This window comes from Drosophila guanche, unplaced genomic scaffold (assembly GCF_900245975.1).
Source record: "Drosophila guanche unplaced genomic scaffold, DGUA_6, whole genome shotgun sequence".
NCBI lineage: Eukaryota > Metazoa > Arthropoda > Insecta > Diptera > Drosophilidae > Drosophila > Drosophila guanche.
Genome location: NW_022995746.1, coordinates 4,529,282 through 4,554,306, shown reverse-complemented (window position 1 = coordinate 4,554,306; position 25,025 = coordinate 4,529,282). Strand labels below are relative to the sequence as shown.

Here is a 25,025-nt window from a genome sequence, read left to right as displayed (position 1 = left end):
AAAGATGAGTCCAATTAAGGGGAACTGTGCTGTGTACTGCGTAATCATTGCACAATATCGCCTTGTTGTGCAGAAATCGCATTAGCATCAGAGTCCTTTTAATTGGCATAATAAACTAGAATTGTTGGGCCAAGACGATTCTGGCACTAGCCCAAATCGAGATCCAATCAAAGCTATTGAAAAATTATTGAGAATTGGACCAGTTTTCTTTCAAAAAAGTCCAAGAAAGTAGGCAAACACGTCGGGGAAGGCCCAGTTGCATTTGTAATCCAGTCAACAAAAATGTAACATTTTAATGAACAATTTATTGAAAACAGCCGTTTAATTGTCCCATAAATTTCGTATTCTAGAATGCCTCAACTCTGTTAACCACTTGGCTAAATAATGTAATGCCCGGCCATAATCTATAATTAAATCGTGTAAACTGTCGCAGGCGTTTATGCGGCTGCATTAATATTAATTGCTAATATTTAGAGCTTTTAAATTGCTTAATTAAATTGCCACTTGAACAACAAAAGGAAATTACTGCTGCAGTGCGTGTTTGACCATGTTTCCCGGCTACTAATATTTGTTGCACTCCCTCCGAGTAGTATAAAAAATAATTAACCCACCACAAACAATTAATCAGAGAATGTTGGGCTACAAGCTTGGTTCCATTGACCCAGCACCAGCGACAATTTGCATAAATTAAACAAACTAAAAATGCCATACACATAATTAGAAATGTGATACCAGGCCGCCGTGGATAATTTCAAATTGATTTATGCAAATTACAAAACCACTAAATTTACAGGGGAAAATTAAAGGGAGTTGGTTACAGCAGGCAGCCTCGAATTACATACACGGTACATTAATTGTGCTCTAGGCTTTGCCTCGATATGCCAGGGAGATGCAAACGGCAGAACATGTACTCCTGATAGCTGCTGAAAGAAGGCCTGAGAGAAGCAGCCTCTCCTGGTAATATGTTTTCCACACTTAACCTGAAGTATTTTTTCTTTTTCACGATTTTTAGATGGGCTACAAGTACAACATACCCTTTGGACTCCACGAATACCGAGTATAAAATATCAGCCGAGCCTTCATCAGTGGCTGCCCAACAAGTATTGAGTAAATAAATTAAAACAAATACATATACATTTGAGTACAACTTATTTGCATGTAATATTTGTCGAGCATTTTTGTCGCTGCAGCTATTTGTCCCAACTAAATATTTATTCATGTTCATGTCGAGGGTCCTGCTCCTGTCAATGTCCCTGTCTATGCATGTTTATATCCATATTCATATCAATGTTCGTGTGTCGTGTGGCCTGCCCATGTTCGGGAGAATGGAAACGTTTAGTTTCGTGGGCAAAGTGCAACCAAGTGCAAAACCAAATCAACCAAAATGTGCGTAATAAATATTAATTTTATTTTTTGTTCTCCCTTCATGATGCACTGCACCCTCTTTGCGGTATTGGTGTGCTAAATTTCATCTGCATATATCTGTTAATTTATGCATGAAAATTGTTGGCATAAATGATTCCTCTACTATATTAGAAAAATTAAAATATGCAGAAGTAAGCGGCCGGCCGAGACAGTTGTTGCATAAAATATAGTCAAATGTTATGGTAAAATATTCGCAGGGGGTACGATATAGTGTTCCGATTTGGATCAGATTTGAAATATTGATGGATAGGATGGTTTCATTCATAATTTATTTATACAAAAGTCAGATTCTACCATTTATCATTGAAAACCGAGAATAAGGGTGAGGGAAGTGGTACTCTCATTTTGAGTACATTCCAGAATGGAAGAGACAACTTTTGATATCTCATTCTTTTGAAAGAGTCTTTAAAATGTATCTAAGAATAGTTATGTTTAATGTTTCCTTAATTTTGCAGCAAACCTTATTACCAATTGAAAAACTTCCTTAAATTAAAACTACATTACATTTAGATGTTAAAGACCATTCCATTTTTGTTCTTAATTACTTTCTTGACCACCAGGTGCCATTTGCACTTGATTCTGGTGTAAGAGAATGTTTGAGCAGCATAAGTATTAATTTCATAAATTTCGTGTGTGTTTTAATGAGAACACTCAAAATTAATAAAACAATGCGTACATTAAATTCAAATTGCAGGCCAGCAGCGTTGACCCCAGCTCTGTCAACACGTTCACGACAGGACGGGAGAAGTCCGGACCGGATAGCACAGCTCTGGTCTGCTCCCCGAGAGGCCATCTAGGGTGCGACTGGAAGCAGGGCCAGGGACTGGCCTGTCGCCTGTGTGTGTGTTCTGTAATTATGAGAACATTATGGGCATTATGCTCCACAATCGTTATTGCGTGGACATGCTGGGACCTTGATGCCGGCGAGTACGAGGCTGCCGGGGATGTCGATAGACCTCCATGCCCATGGACGACGGCTCCTTGCGGCGCTTTCAACATTTGCGTTATGCATGAACTGTCATGCACACATTGGCCACACAGCCAGAGAGAGAGAGAGAGAGAGAGAGAGAGAGATACATATAGAAAGGGAAGGCGCTATTGTCAGAGAAAGAGAGACAGCTAAAGACATAGAGCCAGCAGGAGACTGAGGGCCACCCCGTCTAAATTGCGACAACATTATTTAATTGAAACTAATTTGCCATTTTGTGGCTCCCATCAAAATACTTAATATCTTGGCCAGTCATTGGGCGTGTCGTTGTCACTGCCCCAAAATGTGGGTAAATTTTTGGTTGTTTTCACTCTTTTTGTTTCCCTTTTGTCCGGAGATTTCGAGCGCTTTCCACGCTCGCTTTGAACCCAATTAATTTTTATATATTGTATCCTCCGTATATTCCGTATTCTGTATAAAGTGCAAATAGAGAAAGGCCCCAACTCGAACTGCAACTCTGAGCCAGGGCGCCATATTTCTCACCTTTCGGGAATGGCGCCCACGAACAGGCAGCAAAAAATTAAGCGCTTTATGGCATATACTCGTACTCGTACAACACCATGGAGTACACCACATGCTCTGTTTACTTTTACGACTTGCCAAGGCAACGCCATCCAGCAACAAATATTATATGAACGGAGGAGCTGCACACCACAGACACAGCAGCAGGTCCTTCTCAATCTCCAGATCACCCTCCACCACCACCACCACCACCAACACCTCCACCTGCAGCATCAGTAACAGTTCCAGTACCAGAGCAGCACCTATGAGATGAGATGCAAGCCAAAGGGGCAACTGCCAGTGATGGCCAATACTAAGGGTCTAAAAAAGAGAGAGAATTAAATATAATAAGTTGCGAGAAATATTGAACAACATTTAAAAACGTTTTAATTTTGTTCATAGTGACAAAATTATGTAAAACCAGCCTTCCAGGAACGCTGCTCTTCTGCTTGCCATTGGTATCTCTCGATTCATTAGTTCGGTGCCATCACTGACTGCCTGCCACGCCCACACAGCTCGTATGACACTGCGGGAAGGTGGGAAGGTGGTACAGCAGGGGCGGTCTTGCCCCGTCTACAGGCGTGGCACAAAGTGAGCAAAACGCACGTGACGCTCATCAATTTAGCGCACTTTGCCTTCCTCGCTGTGCTTTTGCTTTTAATGCGCTCTAGTGGCAGAGACCCTGATGAGAGGGAGGATGGACAGTGAGAGAAGAAACGGTGCATGGGGCAAAGAGATGTGGATGCCACATGCTGGCTGGAGTGGAGCCCCGCTTCAGTGCATCGTTCTGCACATGCTGCGCACGCCGTCATCGTCGTCGTAGGAGAAGGAATGGTCGTAGGTCGAGCGGCGTGGAGGGGCGAGGAGTGGAGTACGTGTGGTAGCGGGGGTTTTGTGTGTCACGATTTTGCATATTAATTGCATTAAGTTATAGCCACCGATGCAGCCATCCACCGCTGGATGGCGCCACATGCTACACCGTGCGGGGCAGGAGCCAGGCCAACTCTGCGATAATTTCAAGTTGGTAAATCCACTTTGGCGCACATGTTCCGGGAGGGCTTACTGTGCAGCCCGGTGCTTAACTGCAATTCAAACTGGCTGTAGCCGGAACTAAGACCCGCTGTCTATGTATTACACATATTTTGTTGCCATTTAACTAAACAACATTTTTGCCATGTGTGTGTGTGTGTTCGGTCGGACAGTGCGTCCAAAGAATTAAACACGATTTATTTTTAACATCAACCAACCCGCACCCGCTCCCATCCGAACCAGACACACACTGTGAAATGTGATATGCATTGCACAGATAAAACCCACACACATAGACACATTTGCGTGTCTGTTTTTGTGCTTGAAAAATCCATAAATACAGGCGAATATTTTTCTGAAATATTTGAAATGTTTGTTGCCTCTGCTTACGTAGGAATATTTTACTATTTTTAAAATGAATCACAAGCGAACATTAGCAGCAAAGTATTTGAATTGTTTTTTTTTCATAATTACGTGAATACCCCCTGGCATGGGGTGGGATAATTTGGAAAAATTATTGCAACGCAGGAGATAAAATATTCTACGTACCTTCACACTTGCACTTATTGTTTAAATTTCACTAAATTTAATTTGCAGTACACGATGTCTTGCCAGATTTCGCTCCATACTTCTTTACATTCCATATGCTTTATGTTATACTATTGAATGCAAGGAAGCATGGAACTCTCAAAGGCCAGCTGAATTGGATATTTTCTTTGACTTTTATTAACACTCACTGAGGGACACTTTTTCTGAATGTCTTACTTACCCGAATGATGTTTGGGAATGGGCAAAACCATAAGGCAATAGCCAGTAATGGCAACGACTGAAGGTAATTGCAGACCACAAAAAAAAAGAAGGAGAAAAGACTTACCAACTTCAAAACCATTGGGCACACTCTTTTGCGGCTTCATTTTGGGCCATTCTTTTCCCTTCTGTTACCACTTTTTGCTACCATTTATCTGTCCTGTCCCTGTTGGGTTTCCTTTCCCTCCTCTGCCCTTTTTCTGTCCTTGTTTCACTGTTGTTACTTTGTGAGAAGCAAATCCTTATGCTTATTTTTGTGGCATGCAAATTTTTCCTGTTTTTCGTTGAAGAGTTTTCATTTTTATTCCCATACTTTTCATTTTTGTGTTATGCGGTGTGCTGCTGCTGCTGTTGCTGGCTGCCGTGCGTTTTTATAGTCCAACTGCAATAAAGCAATTTTTAAGCGCACTGAAGTGTGTTTATATGTGACTGGAACCCAGTCCCTGTCCCTGCAGTCCCTGTCCCAGCCCACAGAGTCCACCCTCAGATACAACTCGTACTTTCCGTATTCGTGGTATCTGTTTTACTTTTTCCTTTATTTTTTTTAAAACTTTTCTTTTGCATCTTTCACACGCCTGCACAAAAAATTCATAAACTTTTTGCTGCTTTTGTTTTTTCAGTATTTTTGTGTTTTTTTTTTCATCTTTTGTTTTGTTTTTTTGTTGTGTGGCCGTAATAAAATTGCGCCTTTTTTGTTTGACTTTTTTTATGCGCATATTTTGCACCACATGGCCGGCTTGGGACAGCTCCAAAGCCACCACCGCGAAGTTCCACTGGAACCACCATCTGAACAGAACGGAACCCACTCCTGCCTGCCCAGAGCCCCATCCATGATGATCCCCTGCCTCAATGTTTGTGTGCTGCTTTGGCTTTGACGCTTAAACGATTTTTTTGTGGGCTCTTCAGTTTTTTGTTCTTGATGTTACTTGGGTTTGGCTTGGTCACATTCCACACGAAAAATATAGCCGTACACCACAAAATCCGCGGAGCTCGCAAATGCAATTTCGATTTGGAGACAAAACTAAACGAGACCCGTTGAGGAGTCTGATGAAACAAAGTCAATGCCTGATGAAAATTGAGCTAAACAAGTTCGGAAAGTCTCTACAGACACAAAACTTGAGAAAGCCGGTATCAGAGTCAGTCCCGTCAGGACTTCGAAGAAACAAATCCCGTAAACTGTGTATCCCGTAAAGATTCTGGCAGAAGGCAGTGCCCGGAGAGAGTCTGAGGAAGAACTTCGAGTCGAAAATCACTTTAGAACTATGTGTATGCTGATCGAGAAGTTGACGACGCGAACTGATGACGGCGACTGTGTTCTTGGCGCAGTGTAAACATGCGTTTATATAGGTGCCTAAAATTAAACCGGGAGACCCACACATGAAGGCAGCGCCGTCGACCCGGGGTCAGGTCAAGCCCAGAGCTGGGGCGCACATATGTTCCAAGTACGGCTCTCGTCTCGTCTCTTCCTCTCTCTCTCTCTCTCTCATTATTTTTACCTACTTGAAGCAGAGACCTCAACTGGAAGCAACAACTGGCAATACCCACGCGGCGCTGAACCGATGGGCAGGATGCGGCCCAGGCCCAGGCAGAGGCACATGGAAGCAATCTGCAGGGTACCAACTGCAGCTTGCAGGCGTTTCCCAGGCCGCCTTAAGTGTACCAGAATCTGTCCGTGTCGCCTACCCATTTATCCATGTGTTTTTGCAGCAGATACTGCAGGCCTGCATTTGTCAAATGTTTATCACATGCGCAGACAGCATAGACAGACAGTGGAATATCAAAATTAGATAAATATTCCTTTCTTTAATGTTTAATTTGAAATTAAGCATGAGAGACATTAAAATAAAATGTGACCAAGGGCCAGTAGTAAGTGCAGCAATCAAATGAAAATGCGCATTATTTAAACGAGCATTTGCCGGCGCATATCTGGTGCAATTAGCATTAACAGTTCGCGGCAGGGAAACTTAATCGAATTGTAATGAAAATTGTCAGCGTGTCAGACCGAATGGCAAACGGAGCCCATTCGCAATCGTGAATTTTAATTAGCAATTTGCTGCATTTAATGCTCGATTTTAATGTACTGGTCGCACATTTTTGTGCACTTTCATTAAATTATAATACTTTTGTGATGGGTTCGAGGCGCATGTGTTGTGCCTGTGACCCACAAAAGCTGCTTGTGTCGTGTAACTAATTATTTAAATGCTATTATAACCATTAATGTTACGTCCTTTAATTGAAATTAATTAACGAGCTGTTGGTGTGATCGTTAATGCTGATTCTCCGATAACGGTTACTGATTGAACGACAAGCAGCTTAATGTACAATTTCCATGAAGTAACTTTTAATATGGAAATATGATGCAGAACTACGAGTGGTTCTAGGTAAAAAGTTTATGGAACATCTTCTCTATCACTCAATAATGCCAGGAAGCAACAACACACAATGACCCTAATAGAATAAAATATTTTCATACATTTATGTGACATATTATGATTCAAGTGAATCTTTCTTTTCTTACATTTAATTGTATTTTTCTGTAAATGGAACCATTCCTCTCATCTTATATAATTTGAAAAAACCATTGATAGTACATTATATTTCCGTCATACCAAAGTTATGAAATTTCTATTAATATATCCTTCTGTTCTTAAGTTATTGAAATTATGACAGATACAAAAAAAGAACAAAACTTTCACTAGTCAGATGACTCTGCTTTCATATACTTAAATACATACATGCATGTAGTACATAGTTATGTAAATATATAGAGGTGAATACATACATATGTATGTAGGTACATGTGTATTGTAAAGATATTTCCGCCACACGAAAATAGCGATGAGCAAGTGAGCATTATTCATCGCCCGCCAAGCCCACTCACACCGATACTCACTCGCACTCACACACAGACACTCACTCACTCGATGGCCGGGGAGCGATTCAGAATCTTCTGTTCCGCTCTTCTCGTATCGGTGATGTTGGATTCTGTTCTGTTCGGTTTGGTTCGGATCGGATGGGTTATATTTATAGCTTTTTGTCGATGTTCTCCATAAATAGCAAAACCGTCGGCCTGCCCTGCAAAATGCACACCAACTCAAAGAAACTACTAGACTTTGCTTCTTCCTTTTTGTATAGTTAAAGAAACTTTTTAAAATTGAATATTTAGACAGGATACACAGCACAAAATTTGTATGGTGTTTTCTCAAGGTGTTTTTGGAGCGGTTTTTGAATATACAATTCCAGGATTCAATCCTTTTTTCGTAGCACAACGCGTGTAAAATTTGTCAAATGATTGATCTGACTTTTAGAGCCAGAGGTTTTAGATATGATAAACAATACGGCAGGAATGGGCCGGAAAAGTGCCGATCTGAACGGGTCGACAACAGAATCGGTAATGCACTAAAGGATGCAAAAAATATTCTCAAATTAATTCTTGGCGCTGCTCGGCCCGCTGACGCTTCGGTTTGGCCTCTGCCTCTTAGTTTATTTCTTTTTATTTTTATTTTTGTATGGTCTGTTATTTTTTTTTATATTTTGTTGGCTGTACCGGAGATGCGGCCATCGTTGGGATCGGATCGGGTTGAGAACGCGCCTCACAGCCTCCCGATTGCGTTCGCGATCGCGATCGCGATCGCCTCCGAAGAACTTTCATTTCGTGTATGTAAGAGTATTATGTACATATTTATAGCTTTGTCTCGTCTTCTTGTCTTGCCATGCCCTGCCTTCTATACATATATGTTTATGTATACGTACTCTTTTGTACAGCTCGTATATATATGGCTGTGCATATATGTATGTAGCCAAAGATCGGCATATTTGCCTGCCCAAAATACTTACGCCGATGCTGCTCTGGCCGTTGTCTGCCTGGCCGATCCATCGCCGATCCACTGCGCAGGCGCAGAACACTCGGAGATTGGCCCTGTCTATACTTAGAACTGGCTATATGCTACGATACACGGAAGGCCGCCCGATCGTCGAACTGTTGGCTAGATGGCATCTCCACCGGCTCCCGTTGCCATCGGCCATCGGCACAGAAATAACATCCATCCCAACCCAGTCCGACACACATACATTCTAGCCCATTACGAGGCGGCAGCATGTTCGGCTTTCTGGCAACAAAACTTATATATTTGGGGCCGAAGTGGTCCTGGCTAGAAACCAGGCAAATGCCATCGGCATCGGTTTGCCATTTCTTTGGCCATTTCTTATTTTTTATACTTTTCGCACACTCTCAAACTCGTTGACATATTTTGGGAAATGTCAAAACGAGTTAAGATTGCTTCATTACTTTTTATGTTCACACTTTTGGCATCGTTCCAATGCTTCCACTCCTCCCTCACCAAGTGAAAGATCGTTGTTAATGGTTTGGGGATAGAAAATACATTTGGGAATCATCGAAGATCGATTTCACCATGAATGAAAATGGGGCGTGGACCATGGGGCATGTGTAATGCTCGCTGTAATGAGGAAAGCTGTTTATTTGTGCTCAGTCTGATGTAATGCAGAGTTTCTTCCGTATATCCCCACTATTAATAGAGAATCGCTTGAAAATGTTCGAATCATACAATTATCTTTGTCCAAATGCAACCCCAAACATTATCAAACTCAAATATCTAGAGCAAACTCAACTTGAAGTGCAGCACTGCTGAAAAAATAGAAAGTTATTTCCCCCATGACTTTTGTTTAACTCGCTGCTCCCTTGGTATATTGAAATATATTTCAGCTTTCTTAAGCAGCCCTTTTAAGGGCTTACGGAACTTTACATTTTGTGCGCAAAATGCACAAAACGCCCGAACACAGTTCGCCTCTTAATGTGCAAATGTAGGGCTTAACTAACACAAGGATGCACACGCATAATAGATGCATCCAATAGATAGATCTGTAGCTGCGCAAGGAGTGGGTAATAGGGCTGGCTCTCGAGAGACGGGGAACTGTGAACACACAAATGCAATTTAATTTTTTCCTTGTGCGGCTTTTTTTTGTTCTTGATTGTGATTCTGGTAGATGATGTACGAATTTGTGTGCCCTCTCAGAGGGTATTGCGAGCCCTGGAGTATTTTTGTACACAGTTAAAACTAACAGAGGCTATTTTCCATAGTAAAGATAGGGTATCTTATCATTCGACCAACAGGGTCATCCATTTCGTCTCGTTTTTGCTCATCTTTGGTGTTACATCTACCACATATATGAGATTTATTTTTGGGTTGCCCGACACAGCTCCCAAGGAAAGAGAGAGATTGTCGTTTTGCTGATGAATTTCTCTGGCTGTTGTGCCATAAAAACATAGCCACCAACTGTTGTCTACAAATAAATCTCGTTAAGAAGTACACGCACACATGGCCAAAGTACCCGAGAGCCAGAAATACAGAAAGTAGAAGGTACACTTATGCAGATACTCGCACAGAGACGTATACGTTTTGGTCCCCAAAGAATATACCATAAAAACGCATACAAGTTGAATCATTTTATGATCGAAAAAACACTCTTAGATACACTCGTACGGATACACTCGTATGTATGTATGTAGGTAGAACCAAGGCATGCACTTGACAGTCGATGGTAATAAAACAAACGGCAATAAATTCCCATAAATAGCAAGAATATCAAAATGTTGGCCAAACAAATTAATAGCCACAAAAGGCGAGAGATTATAAATGCCACGAAAACACGAAGGTGACAAGGATCTACATATCTATATTCATTTCTTCATTTAACTGGGGAAATCTCCTTTCATCTATATTCATTTTCATGTTACTCTTCCTGCGAAAGTTTGGCGTCTCCTTTCAAAGTTATTTCATTTTACGATGGCAATTAAATTTCCGAATTTGATTTAATTTATTTTATGGTTAATAAAAAGCTAAAAACAAAAGCCCAAAGCCAAAATGACAGCTGGCAGAATCTTCATCTTCAGCTCTCCCTCCTCCCGCTCCATTTTTTTTTTGGATTGACAGTTTTTTTTGTGGGTCGTACATAAAATTTGATTTTATTCGGTACGCTTGCTTCCGTATGCAAATGCCTTTTTGTCACATTGGAAAATTGAAATCCTTTTATGTGCGAAACGTGACAAACGATTTCAGGGAATTTACGAGTCTAAGAGGACTTTAAGCTTAAAGATTTGGAAATTTGAATGGGAAATCTTTGAAATAAATCAGATTAAAGCAAGACAAAACTTTAAATCAAAGAAAACCACTCACGAAGGGAGATGGAGGCACAGTGAGTCATCCCTTTCTGGACTTTGTAACGACTTACATGTGTAGGACACTCCTCAAAGGGAGCACCCCTGGACAGGATCGGGTCTGGGTCCAGTCTACCTACTCTTAGACCACCTCTCCTGCCTCTTCCACAAGACCCAAGGATGAGCCACATGTGAGGCTCTACTCTCTCTCGTCTTTGGTTGGCATTTAGTAATTACGTGGAAGTCAAGCCCGACAAGCAGACACATGTACAACATGCCTACACATGTACCCCCCACCCTCCTACTCTTTCCACATAAGCACAATATACACATAGCCATACACACACACATATACGCGTATCTGATATTATTGCATGTGCTGTGTCTGGCCTGGTCTCGGGGTATGAATGAACTCAAGTGGCGGCATTTTCGATGTATTTACGAGCCATTTCACCAACAAAGCAAAACACACACAAAAAAAAGGAAGTACAAAATATAACGAAACGAAAGGCAAAACTTTGCAGATACAAATCGTAAATCAAGCATAAGTAAATGCAGAAACAACTACAGCAGAACCAGAACAGCAGCGGCACCAGCGGCACCAGCAGCACCAGCAGCAGCAGTAATATCAATTTTCAATCTGTTGACCCATGAACATAAATTCCTCAGACCCTCGATGCCTCGTTGCCATGTGTTGAAGTCATTTGACTGCCTCTTCCGACCGTCCTGGTCCTTGACTCTCACATGATATGCAACACCAATTAGCGAATCGGACCAAATCGGACCTCTAATATTTCGAAACTACTAAATATCTCAAATTAAATTCACTAAATTTGCATATCATTGAGAATTGAGATTTAATGTATGCAATGAACTCAAGGCAATCAGCAATTGATTTAGGTATAATGAAACTATAACTAGGTATATGAGTCGGATGCATTGCTTCGATGTCATATAAAACTTCATGGAGCTTGCTTTGTTTAATTCTTGGTTATAATGTTCCAGCCACAGTGGACAAAAAAATTATGTAACCCAAGCCCAGAAATACCAACCAGAAATACACCATGCTCCACTTGTTCCAATTAGCTTTCTATAAAATCATTAAGAGATAAGTTTACAGATATTTCTTGCAACTTTGTTCAAGATTTAATAAAGTTCAGAAAGCAAGAGCAAATCGCAAATGGAGTGAGAATTCTAAAACAAATCATGACCGGAGCCCTAGACCCACCACGCCCACACATACATAAATAAAAAGAAACCTGAAACGATAGGAAGGGAAGGGAAGGGAAGGACAAGACGAGGTGAGGCGAGGAAGTGTTGGCTGACAGAGGAAGTTTGCGCAATGTACCGTAAATTGTGTGTTAATTCAATTATGTGTGAGGGCGCCACCGCCACACCACTGATCCGCCAGTCTGCTAGTCTGCCAGCCCCACCGGCATCCACTGGCACCACCAGAGATGCGTAATTAAAATACCAAATGTTTATTCAGGTAAATAATTTCAAAGTGCAAGAGGAGAGAGCACGGCAACTGCAATAACAAAATTGATACGGTTTCTGGTTGTCTTTATAAAGGGTATTAATGGCACTCAAGGGTATATTGTGTTTGCGAAAAAGGGTTGCTTATAGTGATTGTAGTTCTTTGGGAATTGTAGAGACAACTCCGCGACTGTATAAATATTTAGAACTGAGCCTAGAAATAATGATGATGGCTGATAGCAGCCACTTTTGTTTGCTTTTAATAGAAGTTTTAGTGGATACTGCGCGAGTGGAGGGTATCGAAAATGCCGATCATAAAATGCATACTTGTTTTTCCTTGCCCGTGAGTAAATGCCGTTTCTTTCTGGTGGTGTCGGGGTGTGGTGGTGTGTAGTGCCACTGACTTTTGGCAATGGAGCCGCTGCGGCCAAAAAACAATCTAATGTCAGGCCCCGCTCCCTGGTCAGGCTTTGCCTTCATTGAAGCGTTGAAATTTCCAGCGCGCAAAACTTTTTAACAAAACTTTTCATTAAAGTTTTGGCCAAGACGAAGGCGCCCCCTACCGACCCCGTGCCATGAACCACGACCTGGAACAGGATGAGGAGCAGCAGCAGCCGAAAGATGCGAAAACTTTGCCGCTGGCAGGCGTAGTAAACGTCATTTCGGTTGGAGGCGTTTGGCGCTGGGCGTGGCCGAATGCACAAAAGAAAAAAACTTTTTTTTTATATAAGAAATGGCTGCTGCCTTCAAAAGTATTTGTTTTTGGCTCACATGTGTGTGTGTGTGTGAGTGTGAGGGTGTATCTGTGTGGGGTGCAAGGTTTTTCTCAAGTTTTTAGTCGCCATCCGCAAAATGTTTTTCTCGCATTTCAATTCACCACAAAAACGTTTTGAGAAATTATTGCAAAAGTTTTTCATAAAATGAAAGCGCATAAATTTAGTACAACAACAAGAGAGCCCAGATTGTAGGGCTAAATTAGGGGCCGACGCTTAAGATACCCTTGCAGATATGTATGATATGTCAAGCAATTTACTTTTGGCAATAATTACCAACAAAGTAGGGAATTTTTGGTTTCAAGAGGAAGCTAAACGGCTAAATTTAAGCGAGATATAAAAAGAGGGAACGGGCTGCATCTGTTGATGCTGATTAAGACTATACATTTCAAACGTCTGCTCATAATAATAATATCCAAAGTGAAGGGAATACACAAATGCAACACTGCCTTTCGGGACTTCGGGTCTGAGCCGAATATCAAGAGCCAGCAGCAGCCTTGCAAGCGTGTGATATGAGCCACACACAGGCACCGACACATACACCAACACACTCGCCACAGTGCACCTTTGTGCGACACGTTAAGTTGTAAAAACAGAAACACAAAAAAAAAAGGAGAACCCAAATACAACAATTGCAAAGCAACAAACAGCAACGAGTGCGAAAAAGTTGTTTGGCGGATGGGTGATGTAGCGTGGTGGAAGGGTTCAGGTGAAGGTGGGTGAGGAGAAGGGGTTTCTAAAATTGAAGCAGTTTTTTGAGAGTATTAGATGGCCATTGGAAGCCCCTATGGATATACTGACATATGGGCAATAATTTACCCACTAATTAAATCAGTTATTATTTAATGCAACAAATATTTAAGATAAATGTCCCTAAATAAATACAAATTCAAAAACTCTTAGATTCAATCAAAATCATGCATGGAAACATTGGAAAACGAAATCAACTAATTTTTACTACTGAATTAAATCGGGAAACCATTCACCCAGCATACCCATTAAATCTGTTATTATATTTAGGTTAATTTCAAATTTCAAGTGCTGACCAATTCAGCGCATCCATGATTCGTCCAACTGGTCTCGCGTTAGGATGAAATTTTCCGCTTTCTATTGTATGTTTGTCTGTAGCAATGTCTGCTCGTATTTTTGTCGACTTTTCAACTTGGCGATGGCTATGGGATGGCTATATGGTGGTGCCAGTGCCGGTGCCAGAGCCGGTGACGGTGACGGTGACGCGGCAACGGCAACGGTTGGTGGTGGCGGTGCGGTGTGCATTTGAAATATGGTCGCTTGTGCCACAAATAAATAACGCTTTCAAATCGCTCGCAAGTGGATACAGCTACATTTCAGTGTGCCACTGTATCTGCAGCTGTATCTGTTAGCCATTCTATTTGTATGTGTGTGTGAGTGTGTGCCTGATTGTTGTTCTGGCCAGAAGCAAAGCAGCGTGAAGAGGAGGAGGGCGGGATGCTGCTAGTTAAGCACTCACCCACACATAAACAGGAATTAATATGAAACGCTCTCGACGGCAGAAATAAGTGAGCAACAAAATGTAGATGACTAAACACAGATACACGGACAGAGTACAGATACAGATACAGCTGGCCGTACATAGATTTCACTTTGTTACGTCCATCCGAATATTGAACTTTATTTTTAGAGAAAGTTTTCAATGCTGGATAAATGCAAATTTTAGACTCTGGAAAGCAAATCCATGATGAGAAATATATTTATAAATATTTATATACATTTAAATGGGAATATGCGAAACTGTTTAACATTTTCCCAGAGAATTTTTGTACACATTTTTAACATAAATCAAAGAATCGAACAAACATTGCCACGCCAGGCGTTTGACCAACGATTTAAATTCCTAAAATAAGCAGTTGAGGTGAAGCGAAGAACAGACAGACCATTTTTTTCAACAATATGAATAATTACTACTTACGTATATATTTTCTTTAGTCTATAAATAAATGGGAAGCAGCTTTTGACTATAACTATAATTACTTTTGGAAACTAAACCAAGAACTTTCAACATGCGCAAAAGCGTCTTTAAGCGAACTCAAGGGTCGAACTCAAATCTCAATCTCAACCAAAGTTATGCCCTTCAGACAGATGACAACTTCTGGTGGAGGAACTTACAAATGAAATCAGACATACTTAAGTTCTCTCACACGCACCCAGATAGACATCGAGAGACACAAAATAACAATTAAACATCAAGCTGACAAACTTTGGAACAGCAAACAAACAAAACTACATAGAAGACAAGTCTGGGCGTGGAAGAGGTACGGAGGTAGAGCCTTCAAGCAGGACAAGTCAGAGCATGTAGAGAAGTAGAGACAACTTTGAGAAGCCCTGGGCAAATAGCAGATACAAGAGTTATATATATATATATATATGTCTATGTAGTTATATAGCCACAAAAGATGCGCCGCAGCGATGTTTGAAACTTCGCGCCAGGATGCGACTCAGGGACAAGCCTGAGAGGGTCTTGTGGAAAGGGAAAGGTTATGGGGAGGTAGAAACTTTGTTAGCGAACGTGACATGAAAATCGCTGAGCTGATGAAAAATACTAAATCGTGACGGGAATCTGCAAATCGACGAGCTGAGTCGTAGCCGAGTCGCCGAATCGTTTGAAAAACTTGCAGCGCTGTCAAATGCGGCTGCGGATACACGGGCAGACAGACACGATAACTATGCCTACAGAGGAGTGGATATGAAAGCAGGCAATAGTAGAACTCCCTGGGAGATGGAGATCCCCAAAAAGAAACTCGAGATCGCGATGGAGCTGCCAAATATAGCCAACTTCATTGGAGAGTTTATATATAGGGCAGAACTTCTGTTTGCTAATGGCTTCATTTGGTCTGGCGGACTATGAATCTCTGTTTCTGGTTCTCTTTCTGTGTGTGCTGGCTATGCCCCCGGACACTTGATGCCAATGCAGAGCACATCAGAGCACAGCTCTTAGTGCACTTGACTTCGCCTGCAGCGTTTTTATCGGTTAAAAATATCATAAAACGATCCACCACACACACATACGTATGAACGGACCGTTCCTCCATCTCCCTCTTGCTCTCTCCTGCTATATATATCTCCTGCCTTCTCTCTTGCACTGCGTTGTTCTAAAAATACTTAGAAAAAAAAAAGAAAAACACACAGATCTCTGTTGTTCGTTCCGGCAACACATTTGTGCTGCAGCTACGGTTACGTGGCGATGCCACTGCTCTCTCTTTCTATGCTCGATTCCGTGCGATGTCTTCCGAGATCTCCAAGTTGGTCTTCCTCCTAGACAAAGGCTAATGCACTCTCCGCGGAGACATTCAATTACCAACGCATCGGGAATGGGTAAAGAATTTCCCTGACTTATAGAGATCGATGCACGTGTAGTCCGATGCACACTTTCCCGCCTAATTGCTCTCTAAGTGGCAAATATGTTGGGCCCTGATGAACGGCCTGTCAACTGGCAGTCGGCAGTTGGGAAGACTCAGCATGGGGGGACTAGATATGAATAAATGCGTGTATTTTGATTCTTTAGATTGTCAATGTGGGAGGTTCCCCACTTCAACCTGAACAGAAATAGGGAAAATGGGAAACTCATCATATAAAATTGTCTATTAATTATGACACGCTGAGTGGCAGGAAGAGCTGTTGAATCTAAGAATACTATTAGCATCTATGAAGCATGAAGGGAAGACTTTGCCGGGAGCAATGTAAATCACGAGTTAGAATATTTACAAAAAGACTAAAATTAATCCATAAATATGATAAGATTCACAAACTACGCTCAAACAAATCGTCTAACCACATTAACGATCTACTACAGAAAATACACACAAATCGTAGAATTGATTAAAAATGCATTTGCAGCATCCACAACTTGTTGAAAGTGGTTTTGCGCCGAATGAAGTTTGCGCTGCAATTTGTTCGAGCTCCGACTGTCGGACTCTCTCAGACTCGTGCTTGGTCACTTTATTAATTTTAAAATAAAATAGCACAACCATTAACAATGCACCAGCCAAAGTCCACTAACAGCCAGGAACCACAATAGCAGAAGGCATCTAAAAAACAGTAAACAATAAACAAAAACAGGAGCACGGCGCACAAGGACAAGTCGACATCAGAGCCGTGGACAGCAGCAGGAGCTGGATCCAGGACCAAGTACAACTGGAAAGCTACGACGAAATAAAACATGCTTACTTACACAATGTTGAGTACGTGTAAAACATATACACGAGCATCTACAGTAGTTACTCCGGACACACCACACCACACCACACCACACTATACCTACATACCGTATACTGCTGCGATGCACTGTAAAAAGCACAAAACTTAGTCAGCCAGTCAGCGATGCGATGCTGAAAGGCAGAGCGAGAGAGACCAGGAGCGAGAGTGAGAGAGAGCGAGAGAACTTTCTTCGCACGCTTTGCAGTCATTTGGAGCATATGTTTCGAACATTTTTCATAATCAAAAAGCTTTTAGCGGCGGACAGTGGCAATGATGGCCAGAACGTCGGCGAGGATGCTGCTCATGCCACGCCTTCCTGCCGCTGCCGCTGCCGCTGACCCAGCCTCAGTCCCTGCCACAACCACTCCCGCTGCTGATTCCTGGCCAAGTGGAGCTTACTGTCCGTTTCATTTTCGAGTGCAGCAGCGTGTAAAATCGCAATAATGCACAAGATTCCCTGCCCAGTGGCCCTTTTCCAGGGATAAAAACTAAAGAAAAATGCTGGTTACTAAACGAAGCCTAATCGGGAATACTCTACCGAAAAACTTAATACAGAATTGATCGAAAATGCAGTTCAATTCACAGTAAATGTCAAATGCCTGTTTAATAATTTTCAATCTTAGACACAAGATTTAACATCATATCCTGTGGAATTGTAGAATCGCTTTGTTAACTGTCTAAGAACTAAATTAAAATAAAATAAATTCAAGAATTCCAATCCATTGGAAAACCATTCGTACCCCTCAAACAAGGGTATATCCCCTTGACAAATACAAGCCAAAGCGGCAAGCAGAAGCGACAACAACCACTGAAACAACAACATGAACAGAAACATTTGTCATGGCAATTGATTGCCAAGAAATCCAAAACACCCAAAAACAAATTCAATTTAACTCTTAACAAATAAACGGAAAAACAATGCAATGCGAAAACGAAATGCAATTCAATTTCCATAGGCATAAACATATCTAGCAAATGGCATTAAATTACCGGGGGTTACAGAAATGAAATGGAATCATTCGATTATTATTGCAATATTTTCTGCATTTCGGTCCAAAAACCGAAAATACAATATTTATTTGCCGTTGACAGTGGAGGTGGAAGTGCAGGTGAAGGGGATTTGACTTTTGGATTGCACTGCACTGTAAAGAGTCTGGCAAAAGAGCAACCTTTAATATGTTGTTGGCTTACATTTTATTATTACATTTCCGAATGCTTTTAATTGCCTTTCATTAATTTGTACGCAATGCCTGTCCGGTCCTTCGTATGCAAATAAATTGCGCATACTCCTCGCTCTTGCCACATAAAGCACAGCCGTGCCCAGCAGAACTGCAGTTGAATGTTGCAGCCGAGTCTTTGGCCTGGAAGTGAATCCGTTACTTGGTACGGCTTGAAATTATTCTCTCAAATATTTGCTTGGTAATTACAATTATGCAGTAAAAATTTGAATAAAATAAGCAAACAGATAGAGCGAATTTGTAATGTTTTTTAAGACTATTTAATGGAAGTCGCACATTAATTTCTTAGACTGCCAAGACAAAAAACTCATTTACGGGAGCATCACACATATTTCAATGCTTGTAGTGCCGAATTTGATTGTGATCCAAAAAGTATGCCACAGCAGAAAAGTTCCAATTGAAATTGAAGAAGCAAGCCACAACTTTATCCGATGCTTAGTGAGCCTCTTGTCGAGAGTTACTTTTCGATAAGTGTGTGTCTGTGAATGTACTTGGCTTCGTTTAAAGTTCCAGCAGAAACCAACCCGGCACTGAGGTCATAATTTCTGGTTAAGCTGAGCGTAATCGGCACTTTTACCTAAATGGACCATAAGGCGTTAAAATGTTGTTATCGTCCCTCACAAAATGGGGGCCCAGGCCCACACAGACAGTCGTTCGTTCCACACCTAAGCAGCAGTCAGCCCTCAGCTTCCAGCCATTGTCTTGGCCAGGCCAAGACTTACCTTTGGCAAAGCAATAAAGAGGAAAAATACATTTCGATTATGCGGCAAAAAAAAACATTTCTCTCCTTCTTTACTGTTGCTTTTTGTTTGTATTTTATTTTATTTTATTTTATTTCTCTAAATTTCCTAGCGGCCCTCAACGACAATTGAGAGCGCGAGCGGTAGAGCCAGAGCTGCGGCCAACCCTTAGACCAGCTTAAGTGAATCGAATTTCCCGTACCACTTGCAATAAAAGAAGAATTTTGGAAGAATATGGCATAAAATATAATTTGCTTGAAAGCCAAAATATGCTCACTCGGTGGGAATGCTTAATGGAGTGGCTGGGGATGTGGTTATCATTTTTATGGCCAAAGTATTCCATTTGTTGTGCGACAGTAATAAGCCCGAAATTGATATCATTTTACCCCAGAGCATGTGTAAGTATGCCCTGCTCTATCATTCATTCTCGTAATTTCTGTTTAAACAGATTTCGATAAACAAATGTTTATATTTAAAATTAGAAATTATGTGCTGTGGAATAATCGGATCTGCGCTATGCTGGTAAACTTTTCTTCGCCATTCCATTCGAATAATAGAAAATAGGAATAACTCTATTTTAGCTGCCTTAATTTGGGGAGAAAGGTGCTGTTTTGTATCATCTGTTCATCAGTTGGGTTTCTGGTTTTAGGCGCTCTGGTCATATACTTTGTCTTCTTCCACAAGTCGGGGAAGACGACAAAGGCGGATGCAACTGCTGCAGTGACGACAGTCTCTGTGGCAGTTAGAGCAATGGCTCAACACTTGTATAACCATCAGTTAAAGCAACATTTATTCGACGATGATGTGGATAAGGAGAAGGATGCAGAAATTATGGAACTTGATGACTGAGTGTTTCATTCCAGACTATGCCTACACACATTCAGCACACATCTATCCACGCCTTACCACTCATAGTTACATTTGAAATCTATTCTATTCAAATGTCCTTCTGGAAACTAATCAAATGTGCCGTACGACTTGTTGTCGCTGCGGCACTACTATACATTATATACGATACCCTTGTGATAATTAACTATTGCATCAGAATTCTGCGCAGAGAAAACTGAGGCTGAACCTCAACTAAATGTGACCAAAATGGAATTCTATGCGGTAAGAGCAATTATTTTTATGAATCTGCATGTTTTAATTATTTAGTATTTCTTAGCAGAGCAATGGCTGTTTTTGTCAAAATTCGCAATGTTTTTTTACCTTACCATTACGATATTATATATTTGTGAATTTTGAAATATGTTTCAGAAAGTTAGCTGCTGCTCTGTGCATAATAAAATGATGTAAAAGCTTGACTGTTGCTGGAATATTTTTTAGACATTTCATACATTAAATACAAAATGCCCTCTTTCCCATATCACGTTTTATGCAATAATCTTCCCACCTCGTATAAATTAAAATCCACCTCAATCCCAAAAAGGACAATCCCGGACAAAGCACTGGCATTTGGGTAATCTTCAGGTTCTGCCCTCCTTTTATTGGCTTTCAATTGCGGACCGGGAATGGAAATCAGTGGCAAAACCCGCCAAACCATCAGTGGAGAGTGGCGGCTGCCGTTGTTGTTGTTGTGTGAAAAACTGATGCCAGTAGTTAACGGTACTTTGTATGCAAAGTACAAGAAGGAGAAGACAATGAAAGAATATGGAGTGAGAGTAAGGAAGAGCGGAGAGCGGAAGTTAAAGCGCCAGAATGCGGAGCAGTCAAGTCCCAAAACGAGAGAAACTCCAGAGGAAGACGTCTGCCCCTGGCCACAAAAACCGTTTTTTGGCTGCTATTTGATTATATAAAATGTTCCCTTTTTTCCTTACTGTACTTTCAATGTATAGCCATGTGCCTTCAGCTGTGCTTGCTGCTGGGCACTTTATTTGCTGGTTGTAAGCGTTTAGTGGCAAACAACTGACAGCTGCCGAAATGACGGCGGGCATTTCCAAATCGTCCGAGTAAACGTTTAGTTCCTCCAGCTGCTGCACAGACTGCAGTATCCGTCCGGGTGCTGCCAGCGTGTCTGTGATGTGATTAAGATGGTTAGTCATTCCATTTAAGAGCTTGCCCCGAAGCTCTGACTTTGCCAATGATGGTGGGAAATGAGGAAAGGGCTCTTTTGGTGCATCACCTATTTATTTTCATCTATGGATCGTGATTGCTTCGGAAAATTGTAAATTAAATCAGAATTTTCAACAGATATTCAAAGTATTTAAATATAGCAAATATTTTAATAAGAAAGGCTTGATTAGACATTGATAAGAAACACCTTTTTTGCCGCTCTTGACTATTTCTTTTTCTGGCAGGCAAAATACGTGCTTGATAAGCAACAGTATCATGTCATTAATTTCTTTTTTGTTTCTTTTTTGTAGCCACTACCTAAAAAACGCTTCAATGAATTTGGATTCATTTGAATGGATTTTCGGTTTCCTTTATTTTTTCATTATGTGAAGAGCTTCGTCCACATTCCTTTCCATCCAGACTCAGGCACCAGCACCAGCAGCAGCAGCAGCAGCAGCAGCAGCTCCATCACCATCTCCGGTTCCCTTTCGACGATTTTTCCGTTGCCTTTTGCAACATTTGAGCACTTGGTATTTGGTATCTCGCCATCTATGAGGTGGCAATCGAGAGAAGCTGTGGGCAAGGGGAGGGACTTTGCCATTACTTCGATTTGTTTCTTATTTAAATTTTGTATACACTTCAATAGGAGAAAAGAACGTTAAGTGGCTTTGTCGGTTGCAAAAGCGAATTAATGCTGCTGGGTGGAAAAAAAAGTAAAGGAAAATCGCTGCGGTTTCCTACTCTAATGCGTTTAATTTATATCCATCCTCTCCCTTCCACCCACAGCCAAGAACAACTACAACAAAGAGAAGTAAGAGAAATGGATGGTGCGGAATGGGTATATATATAAAAATATATATTTATTTTACAGCTGCTGCACTTAGATGTGCGATGGCAATAAAAAGCAGCCCCAGCAAGTGGCATTCAACACCTTTTTTTCCTCGCTGCCCCACCGATTCTCTATTTCTGCCCCAACCAGAAAAGCTTAATAAACAAACGACGAAAATGGTCTAAGTTGGGGGTGGTGAGAAGGTGGAGTTACGCTACTGGTGGATGCCTCGGTGGTTGAACCAGTGGATGGGGAATGCGGATGCGGATGCGGATGCGTTATAAACATTTAAGTCCACAATTTGCACAGACTGTGGGGGCAGGGCAGAACAGAGCGGGCCAGAACACCCAACCCGAATGGCAGTACTCTGCTCTCTGCTCCACTCCGCACCGCTTCAAGTGTAACCATGCGCCCAGCAGCCAAATGCTGGCCAAATGCAATTTTCACGTGCAACCGCAACGATATTTATGCCACTTCAGCTACAAAAGCAACGCCAGCACCAATTTCTACACTACTCAAAAAGTAGAAGGATTAGCAGCTGCTTATATGATGTCAATAAATCATGCTTAACTCTAAAATCAAATCCACTACAAAGTGGATTTAATATGTGTAAATATGTGTGATTAAAAACAACATAAAACTACATATCAGTTTAAAAATCTATTTATTTATTATTTTAGTAAGTAAGTAAGGAGTAAGTAAGGTTTTCCTTTCTAACGAGAAATTATAAAATGTGATACAAAAAGCTTCTCCGCAAAAGTTTTGTATTTAGCCCAGAATTTCTCCAAGTACAGTAGCAGGTGGAACAGCTGCTGGCAGGGTATGGCCACCCAACTAACTGACAATGGTTGACACCGCCTTCCCATCTCCGTGAGGCATCCAAGCACCCACAGAACTTGCCCCACCCAAAGGCACAGCTGCACCCTTCGCCCTCATATCAGACTATACAGATGTGTGTGCAAGGGGGGGGGCTGTGGCGAGGCGTTGCATGCGTGCCCTGCCACGATGTGGCAACATAAACATTGAACCAGCAACAGCAACAACGACCGCAACAATACCAGCCGCAACGGCGGAGTAGGAACAGCAGTCGAGTCGTAGCTCGCCCCATGGACAATTTGAAGGTGTAAATATTTTTTGGAAAATTCCAAATTTGAACTTTGAGTAGAAGGGAATTTTTGTATTTTCAGTGGAAGTGGCATCAGCACACAGGTTTAAATTAAGGTTTAGATTAAAGTTTACCAGTTTTATACATACATAACATACATAAATCTTTATGTACATATGTTACACAAAATCCCTAATCTTTGATGTCCCATAATTCATATTTCCCAATAGTCCATAGTCCCCAAATATATTATCACTTCTATTGCAGCCCAAAGAAGACAATATAATGGAAGGCCATCACCTGCCTTTCGCACTTATTTATCAGAGACTGACTGGCTGGCTTAATTATGGCAGTTACATTCAAATGAATAACGCTTGCTGGCTGCCACACTTCATTTCTGGCGCCCAAAACCAATGACCGGGCAATGCGAGGAGCTTCCGTTTGCTAACGACACCCAACGACAGCCTCGACGACAGCCCCGACAACAGCCCCGACGACAGCCCCAACGATGGGCCACAAGCAATCTCAAGCAGTCATAAACACGACTGAAGCACCTTCAACCTTGCAACCTGCGACTGCAACGCTGAAGCCTTAGGGACCCAGATAGAGGGGTGGGGCTTGGGCTTGGGCTTGGGTTTGGGTTTCCGTTTCCGCTGCAATGTGTCGCCGCCATTATGCAAATGCCTGGGCTGCCGCCCGAGTGGACAGACTGCTCATTCCGCAATCTGCATTTAAATGACCCCGACGAGGTGCGAGCACGCCCTGAGATTTCTCAGCATCATTTGCAAAAATATTAAAGGAAATTTTCTATATATACGCGTCGCAATGGAATCTTTTTTCGCCTCTAAGGAATTATGCATGACCACGCCTTTTGCTGCAGTTATCATACGAAATGAGATTCCGGAGCCGCGTAATTGAAAATCTCCCTTAAAGGCGTTGCATTGGTTGGCTTTTAGTGATTTCAATTGATTGTTTGTTAGATCTATAGATAAGGGACTTATGGGAGGGCATAAGAAGGAGATTCTGGGAGCAACCAATCGGCAGGTAATCAAAAGGGGCACTTCAAACCCACTTAGATTGGGGGGAAGAATCTTTTGTAACAAATCTTTGTTAAAATATTATACTTGGATCTTACGTATCTTGCACTCATCCACGCACATGCTTTATAGACTTCACATATGAAAGAGGTACTTATCCTGGGAAAATTCTCTATTGAAACGAACTTCCAGGTGTTTTTTGCAACATTTAATTATATTTAATCTAATTCTTGATTCAGATTAGTGCACCCACATAGATTCTATGTGCATGGTATATGGAAATCCACGCCCCAGACTAATTTCACACACGGCTAGACCGAGGGGAGTAGCAGCCAGAAAGAGGTGGGCTGGGACTGTGGCTGCGGCAGGCACAGAGTCTGGTAACAGGGCCAGTTACAGCAGGTCCCCAGACATTTTCATAACTTTGACAAGGTAACACACACACACACACACACACAGTCGCACAATCCAGGCATACGCACAGGGGAGACGGCTAATAAAGTTACACATAGTACACACACAACACACACAGACCCACACACACGCACAGTCGCATACTGACTGAAAGATTGTGTGTGTAATGCGTTTTGTTATGCCCCCCCCCCCCCCCCCCCCCC

General features: G+C 41.7%; 1 long non-coding RNA gene across 2 annotated transcripts; it reads left to right on the top strand.

The window, feature by feature from the left end:
* Nucleotides 1-20,271: 20,271 nt before the first annotated feature.
* LOC117581907 lies at nt 20,272-20,689 on the top strand. 2 transcript variants are annotated; one of them, XR_004573687.1, is made up of 2 exons: nt 20,272-20,495; nt 20,554-20,689. It is a non-coding gene; the product is annotated as an uncharacterized LOC117581907 (long non-coding RNA). The 2 variants fall into 2 exon arrangements; XR_004573688.1 differs by having other exon boundaries at nt 20,551-20,689.
* The last annotated feature ends 4,336 nt before the right edge of the window (nt 20,690-25,025 follow it).